General features: G+C 35.3%; 1 protein-coding gene and 1 pseudogene across 3 annotated transcripts in view; one reads left to right on the plus strand and one right to left on the minus strand.

Annotated features, from left to right (window-relative positions):
* The window catches only part of EYA3 (EYA transcriptional coactivator and phosphatase 3), a 99,092-nt gene that overhangs the window by 14,976 nt on the left and 64,072 nt on the right, over positions 1-20,044 (plus strand). Inside the window, exon 1 of one of the 3 annotated variants that reach the window (XM_059690583.1) lies at positions 18,787-18,901. The exons of the other annotated variants lie outside the window; for them this stretch is intronic. The gene's annotated coding sequence lies outside the window, so the exon portion shown is untranslated. Of the gene's footprint in view, positions 1-18,786; positions 18,902-20,044 lie in introns of those variants that run through there. 3 annotated transcript variants of the gene reach the window in all.
* LOC132229787 (large ribosomal subunit protein eL15-like) lies at positions 14,563-15,482 on the minus strand (annotated as a pseudogene).

Here is a 20,044-nt window from a genome sequence, read left to right on the forward strand (position 1 = left end):
GAGGATTCAGCAGAGCTAGAAGCAAAGCCAATGTCCAGAGTTTCTGTTCCATGGTGGAGCTGGGTCTGGTGTAGCATAAGATTAGTCACAGTTCATCAGTCCATTGTGTGGGTGAATGTATGGGAGTGTGCCACCTGCAATAAGAGAGCCAGGAGCCCAATGCAAAAGAGTGCAAGAGAGGGAACTTCTTTGTTTAGGAGTTATGTATCACAAATATTCCCGCCCTTGCAGTGGCCACGCCTATTCTGGCCAATGTCCTGTTCCCAGGTGTGACTGACAGACAAGTACTTTCCCTATTTCACCCAGACTTTAATAGGCATGCGTCTATTTGGTTTTCCCTTTGCTCCTATCCAGTTAATTCATGACTGAGTTTATTACAGTGCTATCAATAGCACCTACAGAAAATATTGTGCTTCTTGTAAAAATGTTCACTTCAGCGATTAAAGGAAAATGAAGATAAAGTTTTGGAGGCTGTGAGTTCTATGGAGTCTGGATCTTCACACATTAGAGAAATTCTTGTTTTGTAACTGACAAGTTAAAAACAAAAGAGAGGTTCATCCAAGGAGGGTTGGAAGGAATGTAGTAGAACTGTTGGATTATTATATTAAGCTTACTTTGACACATTTAATTCAGGTTAACTCCTTTCTTCTCAATACTTTTTACTGTGGTTTTAGAATTTTTTCTGTGGAACACATCTTCCTATTTTAAAGAAAGCTTGTGGGGAAAAGTTTGTGTTAATTTTTTATTAAAGATTTAATAAACAACTTGAAAGGGTGATTTTTCAAGAAGTAATATTAGAAACTGTAAAAACAATTCTTTAGAGAATCTGTTCTGGATAAAATATTTTTCCTATTAAAATTTGGTACAGCCTAAGTGTATTTTCAAATATTTTTTCTCAGTAAATTCTATAGTGTTCTGTTAACACATTGGGGACGGATTATGAGAATTCTCGCTTTTACAAAATATCATACTCTAAAAAGATATTAGCTTGTAAGAACATGTAATAAATAACTTCAAAATGCAATGGGTATTTAATTTTAAAGTGTGCATTTAACATTTATGTAAAACATTTTTTGTACTCGTTCAATAGAAACTTATCTACCCACTGGGTGAAGCTAGCAATAAAACTACTGGTCCGCAGTGTGTTGAGTGTAAAGTTACTATAAATATTCCTACAGCTGACAGTACCATGATATGTTATCAGTCATGCCTCCCAAATAAAGAAGCTAGAAGAATTCATCAACTTTACCAGAGTCAGTTGGCCAAGCTGTTTATTTATATGGAAGGAGTTGTCCAGCATGGTGATGGGTTTTGCCTCTCTGCAGAAAGTCCATCAGGGAAGGTACAGTTGGATACAATATTTTTTGGCCACAGAAATGTGATTTGTGCTGTTGCCTGAATTATGAGAGCTAAAAGGTCCTCTTAAAGTCACTCTAAATAAGCCTTAAGGGATGTCTGCTCAGTGCAGAGCTACTGGATATTTGTGTTTACTTTAGCAGGACTCTAAGTAAATATGTTAGTAGATATGTTAGATGTTTTTTAAAAGGTGGCAAATAAAAAATGGTTGCCATCAGCTGATGAGATTTTGGTGAATTTCTGAAAGATAAGAAACAGATTGCATCAGTAGAGAAACTAGGAGTAGAAATCACAGTTGAAAGTATGTGTAGAAGTTTCAGAAATGTACTAATCTCTAAGTCAGGGGTCCTCAAACTCTTTAAACAGGGGGCCAGTTCACTCTCCCTCAGACCGTTGGAGGGCCGGACTATAGTTTCAAAAAAAACTATGAACAAATTCCTATGCATACTGCACATATCTTATTTTGAAGTAAAAAGACAAAACGGGAACAAAGACAATATTTGTATTTGCATGTGGCCTGCGGGCCGTAGTTTGAGGACCCCTGCAAGTAAACAAAAATGAAGAATGGAAGGGTGCCTATTCATCAAATTTCCTGGCCTTTGCTCTCAATTTTGATCATCTGGTGTGTGTCCCCTGGATAAAGCCCAGAGAAAAGTTTTCCAAACATTGAACCATCTGCCTGGAGAGGGCATAAATTTCCTTATAGCAGTGGTTCTCAACCTTTCTAATGCCGCGACCCTTTAATACAGTTCCTCATGTTGTGGTGACCCCCAACCATAAAATTATTTTCGTTGCTACTTCATAACTGTAATTTTGCTACTGTTATGAATCGAATGTAAATATCTGATATGCAGGATGTATTTTCATTGTTACAAATTGAACATAATTAAAGCATAGTGACTAATCACAAAAACAATATGTAATTATATATGTGTTTTCCGATGGTCTTAGGCGACCCCTATGAAAGGGGTCATGTCATTCTTTTGCCTGAAGCACCCATTGCCTTCCTAAACTCTATTGTATTTTACAAGGTTGTGTGATCCGGCCCTTTGCCTACTTCTCAGGCCTCATTTCCAACCCCTCATTCACTTGCTAACATTGGCCTTTTTGCTATTTTCAGACATGCCTAGATGTTATCCTTTCAGTTTCTTCACACTTACTAGTTCCTTCTGAAAGCCCTCCTTCACATCTTCTCTTTTTAAAAAAATATATATTTTTATTGATTTCAGAGAGTAAGGGAGAGGGAGAGAAAGATAGGAACATCAATGATGAGAGAGACTCATTGATCGGCTGTCTTCTGCAAGCCCCATACTGGGGCTCAAGCCCACAACCCAGGCATGTGCCCTGACTGGAATTGAACCGTGACCTCCTGGTTCATAGGTCGACGCTCAACCACTGATTCATGCTGGCTGGAGCTATATTTTTATAGCTCTTTCTTTTTCATTATTCAGATCTCTGATGAAATGTTACCACATCAGGGAAAAATTACCTTATCTAAAATAGCATCCCTGGTTTGGCCAGTGTGACTCCGTGGTTGAACATCCACCTATGAATCAGGAGGTCACAGTTGGATTCCTGGTCAGGGCACATGCCCAGGTTGCAGGCTCGATCCTCATTAGGGGGTGTGTAGGAGTCAGTGAGTATCATCATTGATGTTTCTATCCCTCTCTCCCTCTCCCTTCTTCTCTGAAATCAATAAAAATAAAATTTTAAAAATCAAATAAAATAGCCCTAGCTGGTTTGGCTCAGTTTGGACCGAAGGGTCCCAGGTTCGATTTCGGTCAAGGGCATGTACTTCGGTTGCAGGCTCCCCCCACACCCTTAGGGCACGTGCAGGAGGCAACCAATCGGTGTGTTTCTCTTACATTTATCTTTCTCTCTGTCTTCCTCTCTCTTCCACTCTCCCTAAAAATCAATGGAAAAATATCCTCGGGTGAGGATTAACCCCCCCCCCCTCCAAAAAAAAAAAAACAAGAAAGAAAGAAAGAAAATAGCTTCCCTGTAGTCCAGGGGTGTGGAAAGGCTGGCCCTAGCCATATAAGGTGGCCCACAAAATCATTTAGTCTAGCCCTGCCAAGGTATTGGGGGTGAGTTAATTAAATGTTTGACCAAATACAGCAGGCTAATTTTTAAGTTGATAATTTTGTATGGCTTACGAATGATGCTATAAATATCTAAATGGCCCTCGGCAGAAGAAAGGTTCCCCACTCATGGTGTAGTTACTCTCTATTCTTTACTTTGTTTTATTTTTCATAGTACTGGTTATCTTGTGAAATTATTACCTTACGTATCTGTTTATCTTTCTATTAGAATATAAATTTCCTTGAGTCTGGGGACTTTGCTCATTACTAAATTCCCAGTATCTAAACTAGTGCCTGGCATGTAGTAGACACTCAATAAATATTTTATAAATGAATGAGTGAATTTTGACGTTAGAGAAAGAAGCAAGAATAGACTGAAGCAATTATAGACTGGTATTACAAAAGCAGAGGAAGCAAAAAGCAAAGTGAGTTTCTAACTCCAGTGTTTCTTTCTAGGGTAAAACTCTGATAGCTACTCTCTCTGAAGTCAGAAGTCTGGCATAGAGACCAGATATATCCCTAATAATTTATGTGATGTTCAGAACAGATAGGGATTCATATCTAGAAAGCCAGTTAACTGCAGATACTGCCTAACAGCATAATTCACCTCTTTTCTATAGGCACTGGAAGTGGGTATATATACTAAGTGGCCAGAATATTATGACCACCCCAACAGTACAATGAGTGGATTAGTTATGCAAGCAATAATAATAATAAAACCTTGAGAGTATTTGCTTAGGAAGTTTTCAATATTCAGTATTTTTGAAAGTGTCAATGAAGTACTAATGGGGTGGTCATAATAATCTGGCTGGTTATAATAATCTGGCCACTCAACGTATAACTAGAACCTGCATATAACAACAGATGAACAAAGATTCTCATCCACTCTGAGAAAAAACTGTTTAGTTGAAACTTCCAAAATACAAATATGAACTAATAACCTAGATTAATTAGTCATTTGAGAAAAATTAATACTATGAGAGATACCAAATGCAACCGAAACTAAGGAAATAAGGAATAGTATAAACTGAAGGAAAATTTAAAGATAAGAATTATCAGTAATTGCAGAAGAAATAAGAAATGTAAATATTGAAATTTTTAAAATAAAAAAGAGACTGAATTAATAAGTATGAAGATTGAGCTGAAGGAGCTTCTCAAATCAAATGCAGAGGATGTCAACAATAATGGCAGAGAAAGAACCTCTGAAAACTTTCTCCTAAGAGCAATGAGAACACTGACAAAAATAGAACTTTTTCCAGAACTATGAGAATTAACCAAAGGCTTGCAGCAATCTGGGAACATTTATTCAAGAAAAATGGCTGAATTTCAGCAAAACAGTATACTTTGTAGAGTTTTAACTTGCTTTGTTTCTATTCCCCTCTCTCCAGCTCCACAGTAGCCTTGAAAACCAACTGCCCCAATCATGGTGAAAACTAGCAGCCTCCAGAAGCCACTGGAAGGGGCAGAACAAGATTGGAACTCCTTCAAAGCCCCATTCCCAGGGAATTGTCATTACTTGACCTGTTTGGTGGTTCCTTGAAAGACAAGACTGTCTGTATTTGACCCGATGTGGAGCTCATCCTGTACAAATAGCCTTTTGCCCATCAGGGTGTTCATTGGAAACAGAGGCAGTGGTTGAACATCTTGGCTGCCTGTGATAGTGAATAACAGTTGGGACAAACAACAGGCTAACCAAAAAGCTTAAAAGGAATAGCTTGAGGAATGAGATAGCCATTAGGGGATTTGAGAAGCTCTGATATATTTCTGGGAAATCTGAAAGATGTATATGCGTGGGGCTTTGTGCATGTTTAGGAAAGACCTGAGAAGGCCTAAGCTGTCAGTTCTGGTTCATCTTTAAGTTCTGTGCAAGCAGGTAGTGAAGACTAAGGCAGATTTGTAAATTGATTGGCTGAGTGTTAAGTATGTGCCCTGATATACATACAGAGCCCAGCAGTCAAGACTGGAAGATTTTCTAAGGAAATCTGTCTAATCAGTAGCTCATCATTAATACTAATAGCAGAGACTTCAGTGGCCACATGTGACAAAGAATCCAGACTGTAGAATTAGATTCTTTATTTCCCTCTCCTATTTCATTTTTCTTACCACTACTTAAATAATAAGTTACTGGTTATCTGTCTCTTCGCTCTGATTAGAATATCCACGCAGTGAGAGCCAGGGACTTTGTCTTTTTGCACAGGGCTTTATCTCCAGTGCTTAGAACAATGCCTAGTACATGAAATATTTTTTGAAATAATGAATAAATGAATGACTCAGATATCAATCCTCTATTCACTTTCTGTCTTCTAAAAATCTGTTGTCTTTTGCCCCCTGAAAACACTTTTTTTATTTTCGTTGTAATTGTGTATTTTATCTATTCTATTCCTTTACTATTAATTTTATAGAGTGGATTTCTGTGCATTGTCAGCTCTCTTGAACCCAATGTTCTGATTCCTGATTTTGATCAATAGGAAGGTGGTTGAGAGTAAACTGATTGGGATGAAGTTTGGGAAGTTATGTGGTAGAATTCAGCATTCAAAAGAAGAGAATGAAATAACTACACACTATACAAATAATTTTGACAATCTGGATGAAGTGGCTATTTTATTTTATTTGTTTTTATTTTGTTTTATTTTTTAGATTTTCAAGTTCTATTCATTACTATCTCTTATTCCCATGACACTATTTTATTAAAGTTAAGCCACACATTTAAAAAAATACTTAGGCCCAGTCATAAGATGGAGAAATTATTTGCTAAAATTTTATTTGGGGAGGTGTGGTGAATAATTCTTTGAAGTTTTAAAATATGCATTGATTGGTGTTTATTTCTACTGGCACATGTGGTCATACTAAAAATGTGATTTGTAGTTGCAATGACTTGGTTATCCCCTTTAATAATGATTATTTTCTCAAGCATGAAATGGCTGTTTTAGAAAAACATTAACAGATTTGATGCCAGAAGAAAGAAATTTAATAGACTGATAACATTGAAGAAATTAAAGTTGTTTTAAGGACTGCTCCACAAAAACCTTGAGACCCAGATATTTTCATAGGTATGCTATTTCAAATACCCAAGGAAGAGATACTTATGGCTCTTCTAAAGCAGTGATTTTTCAGCCTTTTTTCATCTCATGGCAGAAATTACTAAAATTCTCCGGCATACCAAAAATGTATTATATTTTTTGCCAATCTGACAAAAATTATTTATTTTGTTAAATTAATTTTTTGAGAGAGAGAGAGAGAGAGAAAGAAATACCGACTTGTTCCACTTATTTATGCATTCATTGGTTGATTCTTGTATGTGCGCTAACCAGCGATCAAACCCACAATCTTGGCGTATCAGGACGATAACCAACTGAGCTACCAAGCCAGAGCAAAAATAGGTATAATTTTGATTCATTCACATTGGATGGCTATTATTTATTGTATTGGCTGTTTTCATTTTTTAATTTTACAATTTAAGGGAAAAGAGGTCAATGCCCTTTACTAGTCAGGTATTACATGTTTTAAAAGTTCTTGCAGCACACTGGTTGAGCATGGATGAAGAAAAAAAGTTTATAATTCTTTTAAGAAAGCTAATGAAATATTGATTGTAAACTTTCTAGGCAGCATGAAACAGGAAAATATGAAAAATTTTTACAAATATTAATGTAGCTTCAATTCAGTACTAGCAAATGGAATTCAACAGTACATGAAAATAATCTTCAGCCCCAGGGTTTCAGCTCTGAAATAAATGCATATGTGGTTCAATATTAGGAAATCTATATACATGTTCTATTAATAGGTGAGAGAAAACCACATGATCATTTTTTTGATGCCAAAAAAGCATTTGACCTAATTAATATCAATTCCTGATAAGCATTCTCTGTGTAATTAAAATTGATGAATTCTTATTTCACATGATTAAGAAAAATTTTATTTCAAACCAAAACCATTGTCATGCTTAGCGAGTGGTATGCTAGAAGTATTTTTATTAATGTAAGGAACAAGAAAAGGATGCCCAACGTTTAGCACTGTTACATAATATTATAGTGGAGGTGTAAGTCAATATCCAAGATTAATATTGGGGAGAGAGGAAGCAAAATTTTTGTGCAGCAGGGGACAATATATACATAAAACTCAAGAATCAACCATTTTACTGTTCTCGTTGTTAGAAACAATAAGAGACTTTGGTAACGTGGCTCTTTACAAAATTAATGTACCAGAATCATCAGCTTTCCTATATATAAAAAGCAGCTTCTTTAGAAAATATAACGAAAAATATAAGAAACAAAAAGATAAGATACCAACATAAGTAAATGGAGAGGCTCTACTAAGAGACATTTTAAAAAGATTAACTGGAAATACTGTGCTCTTAGGAGAGCTCAATATTGTAAACTTATTGATTTTCCCTAAATTATTTTATGTACTTAATGCAATTTAAATTAAAATATTGTTAGTTTTTTAAAACTTGACAACATTACTGTGAAGTTCATTTGGAAAGCATAAAATGTGAGAAAGAAGAAGAAGAGAAGCTAGCCTTTCAAGTATTAAAACACATGAAAAAAAACACCTCTACGGTATGTTAGGAAATTATAATATTTCAAGTTGGTTTCCGAGGAAGTACCAAATAGACTCTGAAACAAATAGACTAATAACAAAATCTAGAAATTGCATATATATATATATATATATATATATATATATATATATATGGATTTATGCATTATAAAATTGGCATTTCAAGTCATTGGAGAAAATGGCAAGATTTAGTAAATGGTATTAGGACAAGTGGTTAAGTATTTGGTGGATCAGTCAAATAACACCTAACACTTATTATGTATCAGGGCAGCTATCATAAACTCTTTATATTTATTAATATATTTAATTCTCCCAACAGCTTTGTGAGATACTGTTTTACCCCATTTTATAGATGGGGAGATTGATGCAGAGTCACACAGCAATTAAGTGGCAGAAAGTGGGATTCAGGTATAGGCATTCTGGTTCCATGGTATGTTCTCTTAATCACTGTGCTATTATTGTCTCTAAGCGTATATGTAAATGTAAGTAATAGAGCCATCAAAGTTATAGAAGGAAGGGTGAATCATTATTTATAAGTTGGTCTTGTGGAAGCCTAAAAAGCGGCACAAAACCTAAAAACTACAAAGGAAAAAAATTGGCAAATTTTATTTCCTAAAAATCATAACTTCTATTTGGCAACATATGCCATAAACAGAGTCAAAAGACAAATGACAAGGAGAGAGAAAATGTATAAGTGAAAAGGCTAATTTCCATAATTTACAGTGTATTGATACCAAATATTAAGAAAACGATCAGCAACCCTATAGTAATTGGCAAAAGATGACTAGGCAGTTTATCAGAAATAAGAGCCAAACAACTGAAAACACTTATTTTTATTTATAATTAGTGATATAAAGCATGCAATTTGGAATCATCTTTTACTTATTGCATTAGGCAAAACTTAAAAGATTGATGGTACTTGGTACTAGTTGAGGCACAAGGAAGTGTGCACTAATCGTTGCAGTCTTTTTCTGTAGGTTTTCAGGGTTCCTTCAGTCTGACAGATTTATCAGGGTTTGGTAGAATTACTTAGGAAGAAGAAAAAGTACACATATATACATGTATTTTTTATATGTAAGGATTAAAGGGCTTACCCTGTGGGTGAAGAAAGCAATTTTCAGGTACACCAAAAGGAATGTAGTACAGATGGGACATTCAGTCAGCATCATCTAATCTAGCAGAAAATGCAAGTAAGGTGTGGACTGAGGAAAGACCATTGTGAAAAATCAGTTATGACTTCATAGAAAAATTTTGAAGATTTAAATTTTAATAAAGTCAAATTTATTCCTTTTTCTCTTTTATGGATTTGCTGTGGTGTCATACCTAAGAAATCCACTGAACTGTGAATGCCTTATGGAAATGGTCCTGATTTCTTCTTCCACTCCCAGTGCTTAGTAAGACACTTATGAATGCAAAGGGGACTAATATTTTTAGGGTACCTCTACTATGTTTTAGGCACTGTGCATGGTACTAGACTCTTTTCCTAAGTATTCATTAATTGAATTAAAATAAAATAAAATGAATCTAGCCCTACCTGGTTTGGCTCAGTGGATAGAGTGTCGGCCTGTGGACTGAAGGGTCCTGGATTCAGTTCCAGTCAAGGGCACATGCCTGGGTTGCAGGCTTGAATCCCCAGTAGGGGACATGCAGGAGGCAGCCAATCAGTGATTCTCATCATTGATGTTTCTATCACTCCCTCCCTCTCCTTTCCTATCTGAAATCAATAAAAATATATTTAAAAAATAAATAAAATGAATCTATATTTACAAGAGAATCTAAAACTGACTTGCCCAAGGTTTTATAGCTGGTAGGTAATAGAGCTAAATGCTTTTGACTCTGAATCCCATCTCTTTCCCTTAGACTGACTTGCCTCATTACATAGTAAGCTCCTACTTAGCGCATTTGGAATGATTGACTATAAAAATGTGATCACAAACTTAGAAACGTTTCATAAAGCAAGCTTGATTAACACATTTTTGCACCCTTTTGGTATTATGCCTATAAGCCATTTAAATATTTTTTAAAGAAAACAGTGCTGCTCATATAATATTATTCTGAAATAGATTTTCAGAAGTGTTTCAGAGATAGTACAGAGAGTTTCCATGTACCCCTTACCCAGTTTCCCCTCTTGTTAATATTTTTTGTGTGTTTTTAAATCCTCACCCCAGGATATATATTTAGAGGAAGGGAGAGAGAGAGACAACAATGTGAGAGAGAAACATCGATAGGTTGCCTCCTGTACTCGCCCCGACTGGGAATCAAACCCACAACCTTCTAGTGTACAGGACGACATTCCAACCAACTGAGCCACCCAGGTAGGGCTTACATAACTATGGTACATTTGTCAAAACTAAGAAACCAATATTGGGACATTACTATTAACTAAATCCAGGCTTCACAAACTTTAGCTTTCACTGTTTTTTTTTCACTAATGTCCTTTTTCTCTTCCTAGATCCAACTCAGGATACCACATTGCACTCTATAGATATAAAAAGTGACTTTGTGAAAGAAATAAAAAAATAAATACTTCACTCAAAATAGAAAAATATGAATTTCAGTCTTGAGGCATAGTTTGCCTAAGATTATTAGTTAAGATCAACTGGAAAAGAGGACTTGTGTATCTTTCAGGTTTAACTCCATTAAGCAGTCTTCTTTTTTTTTCCCCTAAGCAAAACAACAAATAGTATAGTGGCTGTATTCTGATTTTAAGTGCTATTTTTTAAATAGTAGTACAGGTGCTCCTCAACTTGCGATGCAGCCGCAATAAACCCATCATAAGTTGAAACCCATCATAAGTTGAAAATATCATAAATCATCTTCTAGTAATATAAGTAAAAAATGTACTTAATATACCTAACCTATAACATCATAGTTAAGTCTTGCTTACCTTAAACGTGTTGAGAACACAATATCTCAAAAACACTGGCAACACACTATACTTAGAGTGTTGGTTCTTTACCCTCGTGATTGTGTGCCTGACTGGGAGCTATTGCTACCCTTCATCATAAGAGAGTTTTGTACCACATATTACTAGCCTGGAAGAAGATCAAAATTCAAAGTACGGTTTCTACTGAATGTGTATTGCTTTTGCACCATCATAAAGTTGAAAAAGCGTAAGTCAAACAGTCATAAGTCAGGGACTGTACTTGAGTTTGTTCTCAAGGCATTATTAGATCAGTAAGGCTTCTCACGATCCATGAAATACCTGGGACTGCCAGTGTTATTACTGTTCGCTGGGAATTTCTTCCACTATACATTTAGGGTTCGGCTCAGAGCAAAAGCATGAGAATGCTAACTTTGTAGTTATGTGACAGTTCAGTTAGGCAAACTGTCCAATTATTTGGAAAGTTTTTGAGTGTTTTATTTTTACCCTATTAATGTGTGGAAGCATTTTTACAGCGGTATGTATAATCATGTTTTGTCTTATTTATGTATTTTTCTTCATTTCCCACCTTTGTTTTCAGCTTGTGTATTTCTTCAGTGGCCAAATGGCCAACAAACCAAAGCAGAGAGGTAATAGCAAAACGAATGAAAAACTCAATAAACTTTTATACTATTTGTATTAATTTTCTGTGACTGCCATAATAAATTACCACAAATTTGGAGGTTTGAAACATCAGAAATTTATTATTCTCTTGCATTTCTGGAGGCCAGAAGTCTGAAATCAACGCAAAGCTGCACTTTCTTCATAGCCTCTAAGGGGAGAATCTGTTCCTTGCTTCTTCCAGCTTCTGGTGACTGCTGGAAGTCTGGCCATATCCTCCAACCTCTGCCTCCATCTTTGTATCACCTTCTCTCTGTATGTGTTAGCTAATTTCCCCTCCACCTTACTCTTATAAGGACATGAGGTGGCACTTATGACCTACCTAGGTAATCAAGGATAATCTAATCTCAAAATCCTTAATTTAATCCTGCAAAGACTCTTTTCTAAATAAAGTAACAATCACCAGTTCTGGGAATTAGGATGTAAATCCATCCACCTTTCCTTCCTTCCTTCCTTCCTTCCTTCCTTCCTTCCTTCCTTCCTTCCTTCCTTCCTTCCTTCCTTCCTTCCTTCCTTCCTTCCTTCCTTCCTTCCTTCCTTCTTTCCCTTCCTTCCCTTCCTTCCCTTTCTTCCCTTTCTTTTTAATTTAAAACTTTACCCTACCAAAATAGTTGTGGCAATGTAAAGTACAGCATAAAAAACATGTAGTCAATAATATTGTAATAACTATGTATGGTGCCAGTTGAATACTGGAAATATCAGAGGGAACAGTTTGTAAAGTATATGATTGTCTAACCACTATGCTGCACATCTAAAACTAATACAAAATAATATTGAATGTAAATAGTAACTGAAAAATTTTAAAAATAAACAAAAACCTTTAACCTACTAATAAGTGAGGGAAAATAAAGGCTTCTAACCTCTAAGTAAGCAGTATCAGTGCTGTGATCTCTTATTATAAATATAATATTAAAATTTGAAATAAAGTTTATCACTTCTTGCTTTTTTTGGATAACACAAACTTCAAAATGATGTTTTTCAAATCAGTTAACAAAACCTTGTAAAGAATTAAATTTGTGACTTAAGGCATCCCTGGTGAGAAATGAGAAAAGTGAAGATTTTAATTTTTTGTGCCTCTAAATATATTAAAGGTTCTTAAAGAACTAGTTTAAGTAAATATTTAGAGGAATCAAGAGCCTGGAAATTGTGTTTGATTGAATGAATATTTAATGCCCGCCATGTGCTATCAGATACTAAAAAGAAGAAGGTGGGCTCTGCCATTGTCAGTTTAGGATCAAGATTCCACAGAATCTTAGAAACAAGGGAAAATTAATTTTAGCAGAATTAACTGCCAGTTATAGAGACTACACAGTAAAGGTCAGAGGAGTAAGTAGTTTTGAAAAATTCTTAAATAACTAATAATGAAGCAGGAAAATCTTTCTCCAGTAACTTTGAGGCTTTAGTAGGTTTGGAGATACTTTGTTTTTCTAAAATATGCTTTTATCTCTGACTAGAAATGGTAAAAATTTATTTTCATATATTTTGTGATTAAAATTACCTGTTCCATTAACAGATCAAAGCCTGTACATTAGAAATTAAAGATTTATGGTTGTAAAGAGAAAGCAAATTGTTATTTTTGCTAGACTGTACAGGAAGTTAAAAAGTAGCATAAAAAAATAATCTTATTTTAGGATTTTCAGTAAGTCTTAAAGTGCCAGATAACACATTTAAAAAGAAGTTTTAAGTTTAAGAACATGTTACTATATCACGAAGTCAAAGTAATATAACAGAATAGTTGGAGAATTAATGAAGGAAGGGGAATAAATAGCCTAAGGTAATATTAGGAATGCATTTTTATTTTTTTTTAGGTAAACTAGGATGTTTAATTTTAAGAGAACCCTCTTTCAACAGGATCATTCAATTCTAAAAATGGTGGCATTCTTTTAAACTTTCCTTTTTTCAGAAGCAGCAGTTATATTGGGTTAATCTAAAAAATGTGAACCCCCCTACTTTCATTTTTCTGCATAGGATCATGAGAATGGCTTAGGTTATCTTTCACATTTCCAAGCAAAATTCAAACTCCAAAAAACAGCCCTTTGAGAGTAAACAAACAAGCAGAGAGCATTGCATTATTACCCTAATAAAGCTGTAGATTACATCCCATGCACCAACAAATCTACTGGCTAGTTTTGCACTCTTTCACAGAATTTTACACCTATGATACCAAACACTGACATAGAAAACTCCCTAATAAGATAAAGGAGTGCCAAAACCGGTTTGACTCAGTGGATAGAGCGTTGGCCTGCGGACTGAAGGGTCCCGGGTTCGATTCCGGTCAGGGGCATGTACCTGGGTTGCAGGCACATCCCCGGTGGGAGATGTGCAGGAGGCGGCTGATCGATGTTTCTCTCTCATTGATGTTTCTAGCTCTCTATCTCTCTCCCTTCCTCTCTGTAAAAAATCAATAAAATATATTTAAAAAAAAAAAAAGATAAAGGAGTGATTTTCAGTCAGTATACTGTTGCACACTGTTGGGACACAATTTTTTAAAACATGCAATACCTGACTAGTCAGGGGCACTGACCTCTAGCCCCCTTAGATTGTCATATTAAAAAAGAATGGGCCAAACCGGTTTGCCTCAGTGGATAGAGCATCGGCCTGCGGACTGAAAGGCCCCAGGTTCGATTCCGGTCAAGGGCATGTACCTGGGTTGCGGACCCATCCCCAGTAGATGTGCAGGAGGCAGCTGGTCGATGTTTCTAACTCTCTATCCCTCTCCCTTCCTCTCTGTAAAAAATCAATAAAATATATTTTTTAAAAAAAGAATGGATCAAAATACCTATTTTTTGGTCAGATTGGCAAAACAGTACTTTTTGGTGTGCTGCAGAATTTTAGTAATTAGTTTATGTGTGCCATGAGATGAAAAAGGTTGAAAATCGCTGATATAAAGCCAAGACAAAAGCGTCTATCTTAAGAGTAATGAGACACACCATCACTTTATAGTCTTCTAACGTTACTGCATTTTAGCTTTTATAATGTGACAATGCATTCATGAGACAATTAGCAGACTAGTTTTAACAAAGAACACTTTTAAGCAGACATGACTGTCCTAAATTGTTTATTAGGTAAGGATTTTACAAACATATTAGCGGTAACGGTGGAGCTGGAGAGTATTGCGCCTTCTCCAGGCCGCACGGTGAGAACCACCAGTAGTGTGGTGGGACTTGTGGCCCTTCCCAAGGCCATGGCTCTTGCGCCTGCACATGTCAGCCCTCGCATCTTCCTGTGCTTGTGGGCTGCTTTGGTGATCCACTGGGTGTCAGGATTTCTTCTGATAGCTTTATGGGATGGATCAATGAGGATAACCTCAAAGAATTTGTACGTGGAATCTTCACCACTCCAGTAAGAATTCAGGACTCTCAGAGCCCCACAGTGGCGTTCAGCTCGCTCCTCTGCAACAGACTGAAGACTTCGAGCAAACTTTAGCTGGTTAACACTGATGGGCAGGCTTGCCATAGGTCGCACCCTTAGGAACAGGGCGTTTGCGGCCACCATGGTGCACACGAATCTGTTATATGGCATAGCCTTGCTTGGCCTTGTAGCCCAGCCTGCGCGCTTTGTCGGGTGAGGAGCGGGGAAGGGGGGAAGGGGGGGGAGGGGGGAAGGGGGGAAGGACCCCCCCCCCCCCCCCCCCCCCCCCCCCCCCCGTGGAGCGCAGAGAGCTGGCGGTACTGCCAGCAGCGCACTCTGAGAAGGAAGCGCTTTGCATCGGACTGCTGCTTCCTCCCTAGCTCCTGGATGTACTTGTAAGCGCGCCCATTTTGGTTTACCTGATGGCTTTAGCCAGACCGAAAGGAAGAGCCTCTCCAACAATCCTCTTTGGACTCCTCCTGGGAATGCAGTTATAAAAGGGAAGGTTTTATGCTCAATTCTGCATGAAGGGAAATAAGACAAGGGAGTTCAGAATCTTGGGTTCCACTACTGGTTCTGCTACTTACAGACATCATGGAGCAATGCCTTCACATCTTTGGTTTTAGTTTACTCAACCCTAAAATAAGGATTACCTCTAACAATTTAATAATCTATATTCCTTGTAGCATCATTTGTTATAAATTTTCTTCCATTCACAGAGTGACTATTTTTCTGTCCAGAAGAGTAAAATCAAATGCGAAATGTCTTCTGATACCAAATTCTTTTAACTGTTGGGAGTTGAAAGCTTTTACTCAGAACCATGAAATGAAGCAACCCTGGGTTTGTGTGTAGTGTCTGTCTAACTTGACTTATGGAAGAGATGACAGAGCTAGAAAATTAAATGAGTCTTTCTGTCTGTAGTGTCGTCATGGGCTTCTTTTAAGATTTGGGGGTAAGGGAGGATCATTGCTACTTAAATTGCTTTTTCCTCAAAGTTGAAGTTTTTTCCTGAGGAAAATGGATGAGCCAGAATGTAGAATTTATGTCTCATTTTAGCTTAATACTTGAACATTTTTATAAAAGCATTTTAAAAGTGATGTACCTAAACATTTTACTATATAAACCTTAAGCATCCAGCATTGTATTTCTTTGTCTATGCTTTTGATTCTTACCAAATTATACTTAAGCCATTATTCTATAGTTATTGTGAAATCTTAGGTTTTTTCACATTTTAAATGAGCTTGTATTGAAATAGATTATAGTTTTCATTTTAATATAGAATGTTCGATTGTATAATTGCAGCATAAGTAAACCATTCTCCATGTGTTGGTTGTTTCTAATTTTTCATTTCTGTGAAAACAAACTTTCTCTTTTTAAAATAGAGTTAGCTTCTTTTTAGGGAAAAAAGAACAAGAAAAATTATTCAGATCATGGGTAATTTTATGACCTCTTTTATACTCTTTAACTGGAGAACAGTCTGATTTTAAAGCTGTGCCTGAATATTTCTTATCTTCTTGGAGTCCAGATAACTCTAGGTTTTGTTATTTTAGATTTATTTTTGGTAGTTGAATAGGTATGAAGTGGTATCTTAAAAATATTAAAATTTACTTAGTAGGGAGAATCTTTTTCCCCAAATGCTGATTTGATCTTAAAAACTATTTGTATCTTTTGATGGATATATATGTTAGTCATTGTTTGCCACATAATAGATGATCGGTAAATGTTGAATTGGTTGGATTTATATTGTAGACATTAAGCTTTATTTATTGTGATTATTGCAGGTGTTGCTTACATTTACTCTACTGTTTTAATTTTAGGCTTATTATTTTTTTCATTGCATGAAAGTATATCTTACATCACCGGATCCGTTGATTAGTTGCTTATGCTTCTATTGCTCAAAAATTTATCTCTTTCTACAGATGAGATAAGTATACTATTCTGTTTTTTCCTTTTTTTTTTAATGCTACTTGTTCTTCATATATTTAGAATTAATCATAGTGTATGATGTGGATATGTTTTTCTCCACATTGATACTCAGTTTTTATGACAACATTTTTTTAAAATAGATTTTTCTCCACTTATAAGCACTTTTTAGATTTGATTATTGCTTTGGTATTTCTAGTCTCATGTTTTGCTTTGATTTTTTTACAAAAATATGCTTAACAAAAACTATTTTAAAGTATACCATTCAGTGGCATTACGTACACTCACAATGTCAGCTATCACCACTATCCTCTAGTCTCTTTACTTGATATATTTCTACTTAAACCTGAAAAATGATTGCTATTATTCTCAGGCAAATTGTTTAAATCTCTGAATCCCAGTTGACCGGTCCATAGAATAAGGATGATGCTCATAGATTCCTTTTAGAATAGATCAGTTATTGTTGAATAACAATACTTGAAGCAATCATCTTAAAGCCATTAGAGGAGGGTATTTTGCTTTTTGTTTTCATTCTTCAAGGCATACACATAATTATATTTGAGGGAATCATGGCAAAATTTGCTAATTACTTATTTCTTATAAATTCTGAAGCAATCCACATATTAATAAAAATCTTAAGTGGTTATAGACCTTTTTTTTTATACTTCTTAAGGCTACTGTTTATAACTATTATTGCTGAGATATATTTAATTTTGGGAGGGATACTATTGATTGTTTCCAGGGAAACTTCTATAGCCTTTGGGGTACTCTGAAAATATATATAAGGTTCTGAAAGGGGGAGTAAATAGACTTCTAAAATACAGTGTAAATATGATCAAATTTATGAGCTACCTGTTCTATTTAAAACTGTATCAAAGCTATTCAGTTAACTCTTGAAAATCTCTATGCACACTTAGCTGCATGCAAGTTTCCCTTCTAGGGCGTATAATCAGACTGTTTGTTCTATTTAGACACTTCTCTTGGTGTTACAATTAAAATTGATATATACTGTGTTTTCACTGAAAAAAAAATTGACCTTTATATTGCGTTTTAAAATATTTATATACCTAATTTTAAATTTCTCTTTCTGTGTTTAAGAGCTACAATAACACATTTGAAGTAACCCAAGTTCTTGCCTGTGGCCATTTATAACTACAGGGTAATTTTAGCTTAATACTTGAATATTTTTATGGTGAACTTGGTACAAAGCAAAAATTATGTGGTTAGAATCTTATTAGAATTTTGAAATAAAATATTTGTTACTAATTATTTCCCTTCTAATTTCTAAGGATTAAAAATTATGGCTGCCATATTACAAAATGATCCTGCTTTTATTTATGAGCTTGTGAAGTCACAATATTTAAAATTATGTGACCTTTTTGAATCAAACTAAAGTTTCTGTTTTTTTCATTGTCAGCATTGGCAGGTAGGGAAATATTATTTCTGTTCTCAATTGCAGATTTTCCCAGATTTTTAATGATGAAGGCATACAAATACTAACAAACTCAAAAAAAGTAATAAATAATTGTATGTAGAAACAGTTCTAAAAATTGAAACTAGAAAATTATGAAGACATTACTATCCAAATGCCTTATAAAGGTGCTTAAAACAAAAAATGAACTCGGAGCGTGTTTTGTAATTTCATCGGCTGTTTGGCTAAGTTGTAATTATATTAATTTACATTACATTAAGAATCCACTTTCCCGTTCTATGTCAAGCCATTGTATTAAACTCTAAAACTACTACATGGAAATGAGAATACTAAGATTTGTATTGTAATTTCGTAGTTTTTGTTATTGTCAAATACTGGATCACTGTGTTTGTGTTACATAACACTTTCATCTGGTTGCTAGTAAACTCGGCTTTTGATTGTAAGCATGTGCCACTGTAGAAAATGGTGTGAGATGTTAATATTAAAAGTTTTAGCACATTGGTTAATGCTAGGAACGTGGTAAATACTTGCATTCTTTATTCAGTATGTTTCTATATTTCCGGTCTTATAAATTACAAATTTTTGGAAGGAAGGAAGAATACTGTATTGATGGAAAGTAATATCTTAGATACATGTTGTGATGGAATTATGTGGAAGGTAATTTTTAGGGATGGCAACAACAAAGGATCCTTCTTTTCATAGAAGAAATAGGAGAGGTAGAAAGGAATATCTTCCAAGTGTTCCCTTAAAGAAGGTTTTCTTAAAATTTACCGTAGAATTTACCTCAAGAAAAAAAAATTAGTCCATTTTCATTATAAAATCACAGTAATATTAGCATATATCTAGAGAGCAAAATTTAAGATTTTAACATTTAGTTTTGTATGGCTTGAAAATTTATTTCCGCACTACTAAGAGTAATCGTTCTTGCCATTTAAAATCCATAACCCATTTTGATCAGTAAAAATCTATGTTCTTTAATGTTGTTCATATTTTTAAAATAAATTAGTTTTTGTGTTTAAAAACAAAATTAAAGTACATGCTTTTTGGTATCCTTTTTAAAACAAAACAAAATAATTTTCCTTACCTTCTTACCAAGAGGTAGGTTTTAAAACACTTCCCCTATGAGAATGAGTATCCCCTCCCTCTTGCCGAGAATCTACTAATTAGAGATTGCAGTTATTACAGTTAAGTAAAACATGGAATACTATCATTTTTAAGGTGAGAGCTGGTCACACAAAAATTCAACAAATAAGGTATTAAAGGCATTGCATTTTCCTAGTGATTTGGTCCTATTTTGCTCTTAAGGGATCAGTTCACAGATGTACATTATGTTCATTGAGGCAGTATTAAAATCCCATAAAGACATTTCAATTTAAAACTAAGATATAAGTTGGCGAAACATAAAAATGTTTCATCTTTCATAATTATGAGTCAGTTTCACGTCACATTGATTATGTTGTTCTGGATAGAGCAAAACAAGTGCAGGGAAGATAGCACCTGGAGCTTTAGTTACTGTGCACCGTAATTCTGCAGCAGCAGCTACCTACGTCAGGTAGTATGAGAACTAGCTTTTGAGGCTTTGTGCATGAGCTACACGTGAGTGCACTGAGCATCCTCTGCTTCTGACCTTTACACTTTTTTCTCTTTTGACATTCTAGATCAGGGTAGGGAGTAAAGCTGTGTCAGAGTTAGACATTTTTTTAATCGGTCTAGCTTACACGTGTTTTCTCTTCTTTTCCCATTCCGGAGTGTGGCTCTGAAAGTGTTTTGTATAGAGCAGTAGAAGTGGAATTGCTGGTA

The sequence above is a fragment of the Myotis daubentonii genome, chromosome 3 (assembly GCF_963259705.1).
Source record: "Myotis daubentonii chromosome 3, mMyoDau2.1, whole genome shotgun sequence".
NCBI lineage: Eukaryota > Metazoa > Chordata > Mammalia > Chiroptera > Vespertilionidae > Myotis > Myotis daubentonii.